Source organism: Mus musculus, chromosome 1 (assembly GCF_000001635.26).
Source record: "Mus musculus strain C57BL/6J chromosome 1, GRCm38.p6 C57BL/6J".
NCBI lineage: Eukaryota > Metazoa > Chordata > Mammalia > Rodentia > Muridae > Mus > Mus musculus.
The window spans coordinates 95,699,341-95,717,462 of record NC_000067.6 but is presented as its reverse complement, the minus strand read 5'-3'; the positions used below and the strand labels follow the sequence as shown (position 1 = coordinate 95,717,462).

Genomic DNA, 18,122 nt, shown 5'->3' with positions numbered 1-18,122 from the left:
CCAGCAATGGAGGAGTGTTCTTCTTTCTCCACATCCTCTCCAACATGTGTTGTCACCTGAGGTTTTGATCTTAATTGATCCTTTCTGAAAGAATTACAGGGATGGAAATGAAGAGGATCCTGAGGAAAAGAATGTCCGGTAACAGGCCCAATGTGGGATCCAGCTCAAGGGAACGTCCCAAGTCCTGACACTATTACTGAGGCTATGGAGCACTCACAAAAAGGGACCTATCATGACTGCCCTCTGAAAATCCAGCAAGCAGCTGAAAGAGTCAGATGCAGATATTTGCAACCAACCAATGGACAGAAGCCTCTAACCCCTGTTGTTGAATTAGAGAAGGCTGAAAGAAACTGAGGACAAGGGCGATCCTGTAAGAGGACCAGCCATCTTACTTAATCTGGACCCCCGAGATCTCTCAAACACTGGAACACCAACAGACAGCATTCACCAGCTGATATGAGGCTCCCAACACACATACAATAGAGGACTTCCAGGTCTGTGTTCCTTCACAGATGATGTACCTAACCCTCAAGAGCCTGGAGGCCCCAGAGAGTTTAGAGGTCAGGTGGGGTGGAGGGTGGGGGAATCCACATGGAGGCAGAGTGGGGTTGGGAGGAGGTGTGGGATGTGTAGCAGTCAGAGGGTGGATGGGGGAGGGCAGGGAATGGAATATGGGGTGCAAAAAATAAATTAATTTGAAAAAATTAAAAAATAAAAATAAAAATATTTTATAGAAAAAAAAAAGAATCTGTGGTCTGGTCATCAGGGACTAAAGTATAAACTGTGTTTAGGAGTAGACCAGCATCACTGAGGTAAAATCTTTTGGGACCTGTTCTCAGGGTCAGCATATAGATGTCATGGGCCACAGTGAGCTAAGGCTGTACCTCATAATAGCCAAACATAGTAATATAAAAGCCAAGCAAGTGGTAAGGTTTTGAAGGCATGAAAGTATCATGGAACACAGCTGATGGTTGGCATTGTGAGAGTCCAAGAGTAGCCACTGGTGAAAGTGAATCCTCAGTTTTGATAAGCCCTAGATTTGGAGTGAAGTTAAAACTTGGTACTATGCAGCAGGATTATTGTCTCTTAATAAAGATTAAGAGCGGTGCCTTTTGAAGGTATAGCTCAGTTACAGGAGAAGAATTAACATTTGGGAGATATCAGTACCACGGGACAACAAGAAAGAACAGCAGCAGTGGGGAGTGAAACACCCCTGAGCCTTCAAGGTGTGTATTTGTTCTGTGAATAGGATATTCAAAGTTAAGGAGTGGCTCAAACCCTCTAGAACACAGAGTCCAATATATCTGCCCCTGAGTTTTTCACTATTGGAATTTGGTTGTTTTGATTTGCATGTAAAGAGGCTGAGAACATTCTAGACTGTTCATGCTGTTAAACAAGCTCATTCCTTTCTAGCACTTACTGATCTCTGGCTCTCTGGTTCAACTCAGCTGTTCCAGCTCAAAGCTCCTCTCCAAGGTAACTGATTCAATAGGTCTTGTCTCTCAGGGCCTCTCCTTAATTGCTCTGCTTGGCATCAAACTAACTCTGGCAATCTGTTCTAATCTTCTGGCTCCTTCTCATTGTATAGCTCATTCTTCCTTGATCAAGGTCTAACTTATTATCACTCTTCATCCTGTCTCTTTCTTGGAGTGAGAAAGTATATAACTTGATTTTGATTTTTAAAAACACCAGCAGCTGAGAGACTATGAACTTTTAAGAAGATGTTTGGATTTTTAAAGAATACTTATGCTTTTAAAATATTGAAAGTTTTAAAGACTGTGGGACTTTTAATGGTATATTACTTATATCAGGATACTAATATGAGATCTTGGGATTAAACAAGAAAGAAAACTTTTGGTTTAATAAGTGATTTTCTGTGTGTAATATTGACAACGAGTCACACATAGAGAATTAAAATAAATAGAGATAGACCGACAAAAAAAGAAGAGGAAATGCTTATACTTTAAATTGTTATGGACTTTATAATAAATGTGGAAATTAGGACCCAGGATTCCACAAATTTCTTCACTTAGAATTCATATTGTAGACTGTGAACTTCATCACTGTTTTATCAGTAAAAGCATCCCAATAAAATGATAACCACCTTTTACCATAAAATTCAACTGGGGAGTGTCACTTGGCATGGTAGTGAAGGCTTGTAACTTCAGCTACTCAACTACTGGGGAAGCTAAGGTAGTGGAACCATGTCGGAATGCTCTGGGCTAAAGATTTAGCTCAAGGCCACTCTGTGGGATTTAATAAAATCTTGTCTCTCATATATACTGTCTGAAAATATATTTCGGTGGTATAGTAGTGGCCTTATTTCAATCCATAGCATTGCCAAAATTCAGCAACAAAACTTAAAGCAATATACAATAATAGTTCTGAAAATGGGCCGTTATATTCCCATAATGTTTCTAAAGAAACTAACCCAAATATACCTTTAGTGATAGGATCTGCATGAAGAAGAGGAATGGTAAGAAATCGACAGTAAGAAATGGAGGAGAAAATGTGGGTTTTTAAATATAGGTAGGATCAGAAAAGTGTCTCCTATATAAAGAGGAAAAAAACATAATATAAACACGCACACAGGCACAACAAGTAATATGGTCAATGCTGGCTACATTACTGTGGTCAACTACTTTAAAGGAAAGGAATTAAAGAAATAAACAAGTTTTTTTTTTAACATAGTGTTCAGTGCTGCTATTCTATCATTGTATAGCTTCTTTGATAATGGATGCAAGCAATAAAAGGCAGAACTTCTCAAGTTTATTAGAAAACCAAATATGATTTTCTTTCTTCTGGGCCACAAGTCAATAAGAGGTTATGAAAGAAAGAACTGTCATGGATAATATTGACTGAAAAAGCCAAAGTCATCTAAGAAGTCCCTTAGAAAAACAGGTGATTGGGTTACCTCACTCAGGATAATGCCCTCCAGGTCCAAACATTTGCCTAGGAATTTCATAAATTCATTCTTTTTAATAGCTGAGTAGTATTCCATTGTGTAAATGTACCACATTTTCTGTATCCATTCCTCTGTTGAGGGCATCTGGGTACTTTCCAGCTTTTGTCTATTATAAATAAGGCAGTTATGAACATAGTGGAGCACTTGTCCTTCTTACCGGTTGGGACATCTTCTGGATATATACCCAGGAGAGGTATTGGAGGATCCTCCAGTAGTACTATGTCCAATTTTCTGAGGAACTGCCAGACTGATTTCCACAGTGGTTGTACAAGCTTGCAATCCCACCAACAATGGAGGTGTGTTCCTCTTTTTCCACATCCAAGCCAGCATCTGCTGTCACCTGAATTTTTGATCTTAGCCATTCTGACTGGTGTGAGGTTGAATCTCAGGGTTGTTTTGATTTGCATTTCCCTGATGATTAAGGATGCTGAACATTTTTTCAGGTGCTTCTCAGCCATTCGGTATTCCTCAGGTGAGAATTCTTTGTTTAGAATACCCAAGATACAAGATACAATTTGCAAAGCACATGAAAGTCAAGAAGTACGAAGACCAACGTGTGGACACTTTGCCCCTTTTTAGAATTGGGAACAAAACACCCATGGAAGGAGTTACAGAGACAAAGTTTGGAGCTGAGACGAAAGGATGGGCATCTAGAGACTGCCATATCTGGGGATCCATCCCATAATCAGCTTCCAAACACTGACACCATTGCATACACTAGCAAGATTCTGCTGAAAGGACCCTGATATAGCTGTCTCTTGTGAGACTATGCCAGTGCCTGGCAAACACAGAAGTGGATGCTCACAGTCAGCTATTGAATGGATCACAGGGCCCCCAATGGAGGAGCTAGAGAAAGTACCCAAGGAGCTAAAGGGAACTGCAACCCTATAGGTGGAACAACAATATGAACTAACCAGTACTCCCCAGATCTCGTGTCTCTAGCTGCATATGTATCAGAAGATGGCCTAGTTGGCCATCAATGGAAAGAGAGGTCCCTTGGTCTTACAAACTTTATATGCCTCAGTACAGGGGAATGCCAGGGCCAAGAAGTGGGAGTGGGGGGGAGTGGGGGGGAGGGTATGGGGGACTTCTGGGATAGCACTGGAAATGTAAATGAAGAACATACCTAATAAAAATTAAAAAAACAAAAAAGAAAAGAAAAACAGGTGAAAGAGGTGGTAAGGCAGGAATGAGCCAGTGGAACCGTAATATATTCAGTCAGAAATGAGGAACAGCGCTTACCTGATTTCATTTACTTCTTCCCTGATATTTGCAGGTCCATGGGAGACTATGTTTCAGATAAGATACATACTGTAAGAGAGTACAGACTTATGTCCAGAGGAATTTGTTGAATAAGATTGCTATAAACTGGTAAAATTTGCAGAGTATAGCTGAAGTATTAGGGATGAAATTTATGCCAATTAGCTCATACAAACCTACATAGAAACATAAACAACATACAGATATATACACAAATTAGACACTGGCATCACTTCATTCTTCAAATGATCACATGTGATTACAGACAATATTGCAATTTGTTCAAAAGTAATTAACAGGAAAGGTCAATGCCCTTCTTAAAGTATGCAGTCATGATCATTTGCCAGCCTTCCACAGTTCTGTATTGAAGGAGAACTAATAGACCCAGGTTAGTTACTGGCTTTCGGTCTGGATTCTGACACTGAAAGGAATAGTGGTAAAAGGAGACAGAATGAGGAGAAACGAGATGGGATATTCCTTCCCTTCTCTCTTCAGTCAGTTTCCTCAGATCATAGTCCCTGCACCTTTATCAGGTGGGGAAGTCATGACTTCTCACCTTTAGTTGGAATGATGGAAGAAGAAAAGAATCCATTCCCAAGAGGATGCAGCTGCCTCTCTGAAGGAAAGATCTTGGAGGTAAGAAAACTGTGTACAGGTATTTGCTGCTGGGTCAACTCAAAATTACTTTAACTGCTGTCATGTTCATTGTATGTTGATAGCTTCTACATGTATTTTCGGAACACCTTTCAGTATAATCAGTACAAATGTATAGCCCCACCTTCATGTGAATGATGCCTTGCCAAAACATCAAGGCTTCCAGTGTGTGTGTGTGTGTGTGTGTGTGTGTGTGTGTGTGTGTGAGAGAGAGAGAGAGAGAGAGAGAGAGAGACAGAGAGACAGAGAGACAGAGAGACAGACAGACAGAGACAGAGACAGAGACAGACAGAGACAGACAGACAGAGACAGAGAGACAGAGAGGGAGGAAGGGAGGGAGGGAAGAAAGGAGGGAGGGAGAGAGGGAGGGAGGAAGAGAGGGAGGGAGGGAGGGAGCGAGGGAGAGACTTTTTATTGCTTCTTTTTGGTGCATTTGAATTTTGAGTATCACTATCATATCAACTCCTACTGTCATAAGAAGAAAGAAATCATTAACAAACAAATAAAAATAGGAAGTTATCAAATAATAGTCTAGAATAAAAATTCAGGGAGATATCTTACTGCATTGAAAGATCACATTCAGGAAATAAATAAAAACCTATTTGTTGTGTTCTACCCAAGATCTCTCTCTCTCTCTCTCTCTCTCTCTCTCTCTCTCTCTCTCTCTCTCTCTCTCTCTCTCTCTCTCTCTCTCTCTCTCTCTCTGGACCTCAGTGTTTATTTTATTCGGTATTTCCTGTTTTTGCTTCTTCACTTTATTTTAATGTAGCCAAATAAACTCTCATTGCTATTTTTGCTTCCTGCTTATTTTGTTTTTCTCTTAACTATCTTTTTAGAAGAGGAATACTGGAGTAATTTACCTGCTTTTGTTAGGTTAAGTATCAATAGATGTGAAATCTCACAATGTTTGTTCTTAATCAGTATTTTCAGATAGAGTTATCTGGAAGTGGACTTGAGCACATTCTATGTTCAGCCAGGACCAACCAGTTCAGAGCCATGAAGTACACTCATCCCTGAGGAATGAGTGAAGACCCTGACTTAAATTAGCCACATCAGGAATTGCTTGGAAATGTGTTTCCCTGCTGTATCGTTCTGAGAGTTTGTATGGTTCTTCATTCAGCAACTAATGTCAATATCCTGAATTTTCCAGAACATTCTTATTGTCGTTTATATCTTAACTCTGACATCCCCTAATCATGCATAAATTTAGCACTTTCTCCTCTCTCTGACTATATCCAGAATGGAGACAATTTTGTGAGAAAACTCCAAATAACCAGTGAATACGCTCTTAGCCTAGAGATTTTCAAGTTCCTAGTAACTAAATATTTGGGCTCATCTTTAATGCTTAGTTCCAGAATTCCCTACCCCTTTCTCAGCATGAAACTCTTCTTGATTCCCAAGTTTTCGTTTCCCCTTAAAAACACAAACCTTCTGTTAAATAAATCTTTCTTCCACTCATTTTGCTACTCTCAAGAAAGATTTTTTTTTTAGTAATAAACTTTATTAGAGAATCATCTAGATATTTTCTGTAATGAATGCTACTTTAACCACTCCTCAAACCACTGGAATCCGGCTTTCACCCCTGCATTCCTGGAAACTGGTGGTATTTCTGTAGGGCAGAGCTCTGCGAATCTGCACACTCAGCAAGCACCAGTGAAAGATCATTGTACTGACCACCCGTGATGGCGAAACCTGGGCAGCATTAAGTCATTTATGTTCAGCTGTAAATATTATAAGAAAATGTAGAGGATATTTCTTCCCTGGAATTTTGCAGTTCATCAGTGATAGAAGTCATGTGTGTTTATTTCTTTGTTTGTTCGGCAGGGGAGAGGGCAGTCGAACCTACTGAAGTTTAACACTAGAAAAGGAAAAATAACCTAGCACTGTCAGATATCTGGGCTTTCAACTTTTTAATTTGATCAAACAACAGAGAAAGTCCTGTGTGTATGTGTGTGTGTGTGTGTGTGTGTGTGTGTGTGTGTATGTGTGTGTGAAGGAGGACAAGACCTGCTAGGCAGGGACATTTTCTTTCCTTGAGCTTTTATGGAGAAAAATCTAACACTGTAGTCTGTATGGCACTCAGTAGCAGCAATGACTTTATAGAAGGCTGCTTTACAGAAGGCTGCTACAAGCCTCGAACATTCTTTTTTCCAGTGCACACCTGATTACTATTGCAAATCCCAGATATGGGGAGAGGGGAAGGCCAGTGAAACATAAGGACCAGAAGAAGTACTGGGAAGTCTGTGTACAGACCTGCTGGGCTTTTGTTTATACTCAAGATCCACTATAAAGTTTTACATGGAGTATCCTTTGGGAAAACAAAGAAAAACAAAACAAAACAAAACAAAACAAAACAAAACAAAACAAAACAAAACAGGGTTACCTATTTATTTTTCTTTGTTTTTTCTTTTTTTCTTAAAAGAAAGAATCTCCCTTGGTATCTCTGGCTGGCCTGGGAAGCATTATATAGATGAGGCTTGTCTAGAATAGGTCTGACTGTCTCCTGAGTGCTGGATATACCACTATATCCAGTGATTTGAGCTTTTCAATAAGATGATCAGAATATACAAAGAAAAATCAAACAAATAATGTTAAAATGTATCAGTAAAATGAGAAAGCTCCACTCAAGAGGATAGGCTTCTAGCAACTGATACTAAACTCAGAAAGACTTGATGGCTGAAACTAGTTGATTGGGATTTGACTTGTGGAGCCAGGAGAGGCAAGTTTTACTGGGTGTGGTTTTGCCTTCAGGCACCTTTCTTTTCTCACCAGTGCTTATCAGGAGACTGTAATTAAGGTCCAGTGCTCTACAATTCTATTCTTTTTTTCAATACACCCATAGCTTCCTAGTGCTACGCATACACACACACACACACACACACACACACACACACACACACACATACACACACACACACACATATACACACAGAGAGAGAGAGAGAGATGTATATATATTTACATGTGGTGTTTTTCTGCCCTGCTTGCTCTTTTCTTTGTGGAACTGAAGAGAATAAATCAATAACAACCATACCAGAGACTCTTGAAATTCTCCCTGTCAAAGAAGTTAGTTATTACTTTTAATTTAACCTCAAGCAACTTCTCAAGGCACAGGCAAAAGGTAACCACATTTTTTTTTAACTTTTAAAATATCACTGACACGACCTCTAGGTCAATCTCTGTTTAAACATTTTCTTGCTTTCTCAAACCTCACGCACCTGGACTTTACTATCCATATTATGCTCTACATTACTGTCTTCCACCCCCTTCCAAGAAAAGCCCATTAAGCTCTGTTTGTAACATCAGACTGATTTTCTAGATCAAAGTCTCTTACTTTCTTCCAAACACGCACATTGTCATGTCTCCTGCTGTAACAGCCAATTTTTTTACAACCTTTGTATTAGTTACATAATTTGCCTTGCTATGATAAATACCATGACCAAAGACAATCTAAGGAAGACACGGTTTATTTGGATAATGGTTCTCAAGGGAGAGTCCACAATGATGAAAGAGGAGGACGGGAGGTGGGAACACAGGAAGGCGACTCATCACCTCTTCAATTGCAAATACAAAGCAGAAAAATCAAACTGGAAGTAGGATGAGGCTATCAACGTTCAAAGCTCACACTTTGAAATACTTCTTCCTAAAAGGCTGCAGATGATTCTCCCAAACAGTGCCACCAGCTGAAAAGCAAATGGCAAACACCTCAGCTCATAGGGGACATGTCTTAATTAAATTACCACCATCCCTGCTATCCAATTTGCACACAATAGCTCTACCAACAGGAGACTAATTCTATAATATATGAGCCATCTTGGAAGTTATTTCATATTTCAGTGATAATGACAGATACTTTAAAAAACAATATATAGGTTGTATAAAGATTTTTAAACAGAACTACCATTCCATCTAGCAACCCCAAGTCTACTTCTACAAACAATTAAAGTAGAAACAGAATCTGATTGTTGAAAAGGTGTCTCAACACTTAGGGTCACTTTAGTATTGTTGCTACTGTAGCCAAGTATCCAAAATATAAAAGCAGCAAGCATCAATAGACGGGCACTTAAAATGTGTTAAATATATACAATGGAATACTTACAGCATGGATACTGTAGTGACTAACAATGTGCTGTTTACTTGAAATTTGCTAAAGAAGAGATATTAAGTGTCTCACTCTCTTAACCCATGTTGGTAACCAATTGTGCCAGAGCATGTATAAATTGCCTTATCTACAGCAACAGCTTTATAAATTATATATAATTATATATAGCACTATGTACTGTATATGTATGTGTATATATACACACACATATATATATATACAATAAATGGTTTGTATATATAATATATTACTATATAATGTATATGTTTAATATATGGTATATTATATATATATATATATATATATATATATATATATATATATATAATAGAGAGAGAGACCAATAAAACTAGAAAAATTCTCAATGATATAGAATCAGATTACTTTTAAAATAGGCAGAAAATTAGAGTAGGTATGTTGCTAGCAAAAGATATATGACAATGAGCAAATTAAAAATAATGAATATCATTAATAATCAGAGAAATAAAAGCTAAAGCATACTAAGATGTAACTGTATACTTTTTAGAAGAGTTGAAATACTGATAAGTTCTAATACATTGTTATTGAGCTAAAAGTTACACAGGAACATTTACACCAAAATAATTTGTAATTGCAAAATTGACACTCACCCAATTGTATGTAAATAGACAAACTTGAAATAACAATGTAATGGACTAATATACAAAAATTAAATTAATCAACATACAAACAACAATAAGGTTTATTTTTAGTGCTTGTTTTTTAACAGAAAGCAATAGTACATATCTGCAGTTTGTATATATTAGTCAACACTTTGGAAATGAAATTCTAAAGGAATGATGAATCTTATGTAAAGCTAGGAGGTTGTGTAGGGCTGAACAATCATATAGTAGGATGATGTCAGCTAAGGATAGCATTCAAATCTAGTTGTCGCACATAAAGAATTAGGATGGAGGCAGGACTAGCCAAGTCATAGCTATGATGCATCTAAGGAGGGGAAGGACTCCAAAGAGTATGGGTAGGTAAGGAATGAACAGGTGAGGGACTCTGAACTCCACATTACCAAGAAGAGTCACACAACTATTTACAAAGTCCCCATTTCCATGTTTTAAAAACTTTATCTTTCATTTTTAAAGTGAGTTCAACTAGCCTATTTCTACACATTTAACATGAAACAATGAAGTTATATAATTAACTGAAAACTTACACAAGAATATTTATACCAAGATAATTTGTAATTGTTAAAGCTGGCACTCATCCAAATGTATTACACAAACAACATTCAAATAGCATGTAGTGATAGTCATCACTCTTCACATTGCCTACTTGTTAGCTCATGCCAACCCAAGAACACAGCTCTCAGCTCAAAGGAAATAGTTTACTCTGGAGCCCAAATCTAAGTGATCATCGTCCCAAATAAAAAGTTTAAGCTACCCATTTTCATTACTTCCACCACAAAAGTCATTTTATAACAGAAGCAAGAAATGTATATATCAAGGCATTTTACATTGCTGGACACAACTAGATCCAGGAAACTCAACTACAGACCTAAGATCTTACTGAATCACATTGTTTGCTCTTCCACTAGCAGAGACCAGGGTTTGGTTAAACCAAACCTTTCAAAGGTTCTATCTATTTATTTGGATGTTAGGTCTGTTCAAGGAGAGGCTCTGCGTGGACCTAAAGATATCTCAAAAGGAATTATTACGTCTTTTGAATGTGCAACACTGAAACTTCTCCACAGTCCTTGAAGTTCTCAATAGGTCAGCTTCTGGAGACACAAGCCTTTTTTCAAGAACTCTTATTCACACTTGCATGTAACCTCTTCCCCTTTAACAATTCTAATTAAATAATAAATTCTGTCCAGACTCACCTATCTTAGTTTCCTGTAATGTTTATCATCAGTAATAAAATGAAACCTGTTTTGTTTTGCTTTGTCTTTGTCTCAATGGGCTTTCTTTGTTTACTAGGATGCTTTCAAACATCCATGTTCCCCCACAGTGTTAAACCTGAAACAATGAAGATTTTTTTTTTCTTTTTAAAATAATTACATTGCTTTGCTTCTTTGTAGAACACTGTGAAAACAAATAGGATTTAGTATGTTTTTACTTAAAATTAAGTAAAATTTCCAACTGCAGCAATCCAGTTCCCTCTAACAATGATATTATGATCCACTAAATATACTTAGCTGTTGAAATCATAAAAACAAGCCACAGTAACTGTAAATCAATTGATTTACAGGGAGAATTTGCATCCCTCTGAAGTTCTGTGCAGTGTGCTGCTTAACTGACTAGCTTCACTAAGTTTCTACAACATTATGTATGTTTGTCTGCTAAGCACAATTTTTATACTTGGAAGTCCCAGTGTCTTCCTTCATGGTCTTGTTTCATTAAGTGTGATTTAAATGATGTCAAGGGACAGATGAATTTTTTTTTTTGAATCTGGGTTTAGAGCTGAAATTGAATTCTGCTTCTTATATTTGGTCTTATCAATTGTAATGTAATCTAAACAGATAATGTTTGCAAGATGAGTGTGAAATAATTTTGTATGGTACTGTTATGTTTCCTGAGGACCAGATGTGGATGAACAGTTAGATTTATATAAACGAACTATATTGGGTTATGTTTGGAGGCACAATATCTGCAAGAGAATACAAGAAGCACTACTGAGCAGAGGAAGGGAAGTGAGTGGATGAGTATGAACAGAAACATCAGGGAACGCAATAGAATCCCTAAGGTGGGATGTCCGGTCAAGGAAATACAAATCCTCTGTCTTTCCAGTCCCACATTAACACTCTCTAGATTCTTTTTACCTCAGTGGAAGGTGTAATCTGATCGTTAGTAATCCAGCTCTTCTAAGCCAAAGATATTTCTAGAGGAAAGAGTCAGATGCCAGGATCTTCAGTGTCTCCTAGGGTACTCCTCGCAGATCTCATATGTATTTATGAGTGTACCAAGAGTAGTTCTGTGAAACTAAGAAGTAAAAGAAAACACAGTTTTCTGGTCCTGAGGAGAAATAACAAGGCTGTTCATGGATGAAATAAATACATATAAGGTATTGATAATTAGTAGTGTCTAACCTTGGGGTTGGGGAGACCTAACATTCTATTGAAAAAAAGTAGTCATCATTGTGCCATGGATTAAGCTTTATTATTTTATACTAATTAATAAATATTTTCTCCTTTTTAACAAGCTGTCATATAGGTTTATAATGGAAAGTTTTGAAAATAAGTTCTCATCTTAAAGCTACTCTATTATGTTTAATTGATGAAGTATTGCCTTTGATGAGTATGAATAATGTTTCAAATCCTTATTTTGTATTAAATATTGAGCAGATTTCCTCAAACCTAGTTAATGGACAATGTATGACAACATATTTTATGTGACATGTTTATACTTCATTGGTCTGCTCCTCATTATGTAAGGAGCCACTGAGGCAGACTATAACGTAGAACAAAATTAATGCAGTAAGATGTTAAGTCATTTAAATGTGTTATTATTTGTGACATTTATATTTTGTTAAGTTCAGTTTTGCATTGTTAAATAAATTCAACAATTTTTTTTCCATTTTTATGATGTGGAATAGACCCTAACTTCTCTAAGAGAGAATTTAAGTGACTGAACATTGTTAGATATTATTGTTTCTTTTGCTTCTTTTAAATCTTCCATTTAATGAAAAATACACAATACCACTTAAACATTTAATTCTGGATAGCATCTTAGCACTATTGATTAAAATGAAAATCATATTAACATAGGGAATTTAACTGCTGATGACACACTAAGTAGGAATTGTCAGCCTGTTTACAGCTTACTCATCCAATGTAGTGATAAGCTTGTTTATTATAAGAGTACCACCTGTCCCAATTAGTATTATATCACTTCTTAATATCTTAGTCAATCAAAGAAATCTTCACAGTGGCATCATTTACATTGTTATTGCTCAAACTAAATATCAGAACTCAATTTAAATATATTAGAAATTTAGCATAACTTCTCCCAGTTAAATGACAAGAATTGAAGATGCAAAACTGTAAGATCAGGGTTTACATATCAGTAGTAATTATTTCAGATAAGAGACTTGGTTTATATAATCTAGGAAATTGTTTGAATGTTGTAGTAAATATGAATACAATACTATTACTCATGTTAGTATGGAATGTATACATTATCTACATTTACAATTATAGTGTTTAACAAAGGTATCTTATTTTATTGCCATATGTCCTCAAAAGATAAAAAAATGTTTAAAGAATATGTCTGTTCAATTGTCATTCTGTATTAATATTAGTATTAATAGTAGTATTCTATACAAATTTACTTGAAAATGGTATGTATGTATTTTTACTTACTCACTTTACATTCCACTCACTGTGCTATTTCCAGTTACCCCTTCTCAGAATCTTTCCCACCATACCCTGCTTCCTGTTCTCTTCTGAGCATGTTGGGGCCTCCCTGGGTATCCTTTCACCCTGGCCTTAAAGTCTCTGAAAATCTAGGACCATCCTCTCCTACTGATTCTAGACAAGGCAGCACAGCTTGAAAAACATATTCCACATACAGGCAACAGCTTTTAGGATAGCCAGTTTTTTGGGATCCACAGGAAGACCAAGCTTCACATCTGCTACATATGTGCAAGAAGACCTAGGTCCATCCTCTGTATGTTCTTTGGTTGATGGTTCAGACTCTGAGAGTCCCAAGTATCCAGGTTAGTTAACTCTGTTGGTCTTCTTGTGGAGTTTCTGTCTCCCTTCAATACTTCCCCCAAGTCTTCCGTAAGAGTCCCTGATCCAATATTTGTCTGTGGGTGTCTGCATCTGTTTTAGTCACCTGCTAGAAGGAGCCTCTCAGAGGACAGTTATGCTGGGCTATGTTCTGCAAGCATAACAGAGTGTCATTTAATAGTGTCAGGGATTGGTGCTTGTCCATGGAATGTGTATGAAGTTAGGCAGTTATTGATTGTCAGTTCCAAAGTTACAGAGGGGAGGAGTTAGAGGGCATCTCCAGGAAGATAAGAAGACCTGGGATAAGGGACGTACACAAAAATCAATAGGGGTTTCCTTAGCTGTGACTCACAGGAATGTGGATATGGGACGTGAAGAGGCCACCTTCTGTAGCCAGAAAGGAACACCAATGGAGTGATAGAGACACATACAGACACACAGACACACACACACACACACAGACACACACACACAGACACACACACACACACACACACACACACACACACCAAAAAAAAACCCCAAATCCTTATTAATCCTGTCTGCAAGCAATGCAGGGATGGAGGATGGAGCAGAGAATGGTATTTATTTAAGATGTCCATAGAGCTATTAATTTAAGCCAACTATAATGTCAATAAAATAGATGTCAAATATAGAGAGAATAAATTTGTAAGGATCTGACAAAATAATAACTATCATGTTCTCCCAAATACACCTTGATTTATACAAATATGAGCAAATATATATGAGAGCTGACCCTGAGTTCATGAGAGTAGGTGAGATGTCCCACTTCCTCCCTGGCTGAAACAATAGGGAAAGAGGGTCCTGCACCTTGCCTGGGCATCACAGTAGGGCTGGCCCTGGCCCTGGTGGAAGGGGCAGAGGTGAACCAGCCCTGATAGTGAGAGAATGGAAGAGCTGGCACAGCTACTCATCTGGCACAACGTGGCATGGGTGCAGAGGTGATGACCTCCCCCTGCCACTGTTGCCACCTATAGTAGCTGGAAAAGCTGGCTCTAGAACCATGAGAGAAGACCTAGCCTCCATCCCATCCTCATCTGTAGCACTTGAGAGAATGGGTACCTCACATGGAGTAAGCAGCACAGTAGAGCTGGCTCTGGAGGCATGGGTACTGGTGAGCCCCTGACAGGTTAACAAGCTCAACTACCACCCAGGCCCAGATGCAAGACTCTGAACTGACCTATCCCAACATCTATAGCATCTGTGAATGGTTCTGATTCGGGAAAAGGCCAGTCCTGATGGTGTGAAGCTACAGGACCTCCATGACACAGGGCAAGAACAGGATAACTGAGAGAAGTCCCAATGAGGAACTAGTATTGATGCTATTACAGAAGCCAGAGATCTTGGACCAGACCAGTGATTCATTCCAATGAACATTTACAAGTGAAGATGTGTAGATGGTGAGATGTATTCTGGGACACACTCTGACATACTACATCTTCCATGATGAGACTTTCTCTGTGATTTGTTGCTGTTTGTTTGTTTGCATGTGCACGTGTGTGTGTGCGTGCATGTCTGTGTGTGTGTGTGTGTGTGTGTGTGTGTGTGTGTGTGTGTGTGTTCTTTGGGGGACAGAGGTTGCAAGGAAGAAAGGCAGATATAATGGGATTGAAAGATAAGCAAGACTAGGCTACGTGATATATATCTCACGAAGAATCAATAAAAAGTTAAAAATAATATACATTAAAAATAATCCCAGTAAGAACTCAAATGCTGTTAAGATACAACTTCCAAAATACTAGTTAAACTAGTGGTATATATCAATTAATGTTTGATTTAGACATGTAGTTAAATTTATTTAATCATAATAAAATCACTAGCTTATTAAAATAACTTTACTAATTACAAAAAATCTCTCAAGAAAACCAATGGAAGAAACAGTGGCAGAAGTGAGAAATTATTGTGAGATTTTAGACAAGATAAAGCTAGCATCTAAGAGATCAGTAAAAGATTTCAATAACGAATAGATAAATTAGTGACATATAAAACTCTTAAAATGTTAGATATAAGTATTTTATTCATAAATGAAATAGATAACTGTGTTGTCTTGAAAGAGCATGGCCACTCTAGTCTCATATACTAAATGTTTTGTTCCCAATTGGAGGACAGATTAGGAAGGTTAGGAGGTGTGTCCTTGTTGGAGGAGGTATGTCACTGGGATTGGGCTTTGAGATCCCAAAAGCCCATTCTAGATCCTGTCTCCCCTCAGCAGGAAGCAAGTAATGAAATAATATGTTATTTTTCCTTTTTTTCTTGCCTCAGGATTTAGAATAAAGTGTTAACAAACTAAATGTCTCAGACTGAGGAACTTAAGACAGAAAAGTTCACTTGCTGATAAATCCTGTGGGCTGTCAAGATCCTGTAAGTGTGGAATAAGAAGATCAGCACACAAACCTCTGTTCCTGTTTGCCGCTTTGAGAGTTCAGGGGAACTGTGTTGCAGATGTCATTCTGGTCTCAACATTTCTATCCCTCCCTATAAAGCCCCTGTAAAGGATGCAAATCTGTACAGTCTCTACTCCAACAGAAGCTGTTGCCCTGAATTTTTCTGATTAAAGAAAATCTTGATACCATTGATCTTGGTTTCTTCTTTCTTGGAGTTTCACATTACCTTGATTAATCCTGATCTAATAATACCGATTGCCTTTCTCAGTGTTGACACTTTGTATGATTTGAACCTGCACATATCTTGTGCATGCTGTCCCAGTTTCCATCACTTTATAAGTTTATCCGTCCAGATGTGGTTGGAAGACACTACCTCCTTGGAATTATCTACCACTTCTAGCTCTTAGAATATTTCTACCTCCAATGTTCAATACATTTCTTAGCTTTGTAAGGAAAAAATTTGAAATAGAAGTCATATTTAGGGATGATGACTCCATTCTCTCATTGTCTGCATGTTTTTCAGTTGCAGATCTCTTTGTTAATTACAATTGCTTCAAGAAGCAGCAGCAGCAATGCTCTGTTCTATGGGTATATCAGTATGTCCTTTAGAAGTATAGTAGAAGGTTTTTCTCTAGGTCCATGAGCTATCTAGTATCAGGTTCTACGCTACTTTAACAGTTTCATATATGTGTTCCATCATATGGACCAAGCCTTAAATCTAATTTTGAGAAATTAATTGATTGCTCCCATAACATTTATGCCACCAGTACCAGTATAAGTTATATGCAGGTTTCTTTTGTGTGTCACAGATTTTATAGCTGGATAAAAGAAATTATTACTTTTCTCCCTAGTAGTGGGCAAATTGTGTTCCAGCACCATGAAGGGCAGGCAGCAAGTAGCAGCAAAGCTCTTCATTCGTCACCGGCCCAATTCCAGTTTGTTTAATTTTTATTGATAGGCACAAGCCATAGTCTTTGTAAAAGTAAAGAAGTTAAATAAATACAAAACTCATCAGTGAAACAGGACACATGGAGAACTTCATCCTTAAAGAGAAAGTGAAGTATACTCAAATAGCAAGTAGTATAAAAAAATAAAGTTATGCCTACTGTCAAGACTCAGCTAGCATTCTGTGGGAAAACCCTGCTACTTAAGATTACAGTCTACCTTGACCTGATAGCTCCTCTGAGCTTGATGCAAAATGGAGAACTCCTTTACCAACAGGGCTTCCCCTCCTCTGACCTTGTCTTGGGGGGGGGGCACCCTCACCCAATACTCTCTATCTGGGGAAGGTCATGTAGTCCTACAAAGTTCAACTTCCTCTTTTCTTGATAAGAACCACCCAGCAAATACCTGGGATTCCTGGAATGGCTCTCCACACAAATGAGATGTTCACTGTACTTTAAACTCTAGCCAATGATTTTCATTTACCCTAAAAACTACTCCCTGTCTGAAAAGTTTAAATATAGCCCTTTGCCACTCTAATACAGTCTATTCATACAAACCCACCCCAATTAAAGTATGCACATGAGCTAAGAGCCACATCTTCATTTCACTGAAGATTGTCAGAGAAGGGATTTGTCTTAAAAAGCTGTAACACTAAGATCCTAGGAGAACTCCCTCCAACCTCCCCTGCTGGGGCACTCACTCCCAGTAGGAGTGCCTTCAGACCCTACCTGTTCTGGGCTCTGCTTCATCCTTCCACCTCAACGTGTAGTGTCTTCTGGATACTTGAGAGGGTCTTAATAACGCGTTCTCACGCCCGGCCAGGAAGAACACAGCAAACCAGAATCTTCTGCGGCAAAGCTTTATTGCTTACATCTTCAGGAGCCAGAGTGCAAGAGAGCAAGGAAGAGAATGGCGAAACCCCATCCCTTTTTAAGGAGAATTATCCTCCACCTAGGACGTATTACTCCCTGATTGGCTGCAGCCCATCGGCCCAGTTGTCATCACGGGAAAGGCAGAACACATGGTGGGAAAACTGCCCCTGCATGTGTGCAGACTATGTTTACCACTTAGAACACAGCTGTCAGTGCC

At 38.2% G+C, this 18,122-nt stretch overlaps 1 long non-coding RNA gene across 1 annotated transcript; it reads left to right on the top strand.

Moving 5' to 3' along the window:
• The first annotated feature begins 944 nt into the window (after positions 1 to 944).
• Positions 945 to 16,279, top strand: 4930598F16Rik (RIKEN cDNA 4930598F16 gene). The gene is made up of 4 exons (NR_040479.1): positions 945 to 1,226; positions 1,414 to 1,476; positions 4,759 to 4,861; positions 15,967 to 16,279. It is a non-coding gene; the product is annotated as an RIKEN cDNA 4930598F16 gene (long non-coding RNA).
• The last annotated feature ends 1,843 nt before the right edge of the window (positions 16,280 to 18,122 follow it).